The following is a 286-nucleotide window of genomic DNA, read 5'->3' as shown; positions in this document are numbered from 1 at the left end:
CCATACTTTATTTCTTCTTTTCTTCTTCTTTCTTTCTTTTTTTTGTTTGTTCTTTTCTTTTTTTGTTTGTTTTCTAGTTGATTCTCTGAGGCTTCGGCTTGTTTTCAACCCTTTCGGGATGTTACTCCACCCACATGAGTGTTTTCTTTCACTTTTGCTCTGTATGTAATATTATTATGTCTGTTCTGCAATAAGCACGAAACCATACTCTGTTATCTCGTGCACTTTTCCTTTACCCAGTCTTGTTGAGCTCGACATATATCATATTAAAATTAAAAATTTAATT

General features: G+C 32.5%; 1 protein-coding gene across 2 annotated transcripts in view; it reads left to right on the top strand.

Annotated features, from left to right (window-relative positions):
* Positions 1 to 286, top strand: part of LSS (lanosterol synthase (2,3-oxidosqualene-lanosterol cyclase)) — a 21,532-nt gene that overhangs the window by 11,330 nt on the left and 9,916 nt on the right. The gene's annotated exons all lie outside the window — the stretch shown is intronic.

Source organism: Nanorana parkeri, unplaced genomic scaffold (genome assembly GCF_000935625.1).
Source record: "Nanorana parkeri isolate BGI_ZX_2015 unplaced genomic scaffold, ASM93562v1 scaffold765, whole genome shotgun sequence".
NCBI classification, from domain to species: domain Eukaryota; kingdom Metazoa; phylum Chordata; class Amphibia; order Anura; family Dicroglossidae; genus Nanorana; species Nanorana parkeri.
The sequence above is the reverse complement of the archived record's forward strand: the minus strand, read 5'-3'. Positions and strand labels throughout refer to the sequence as shown.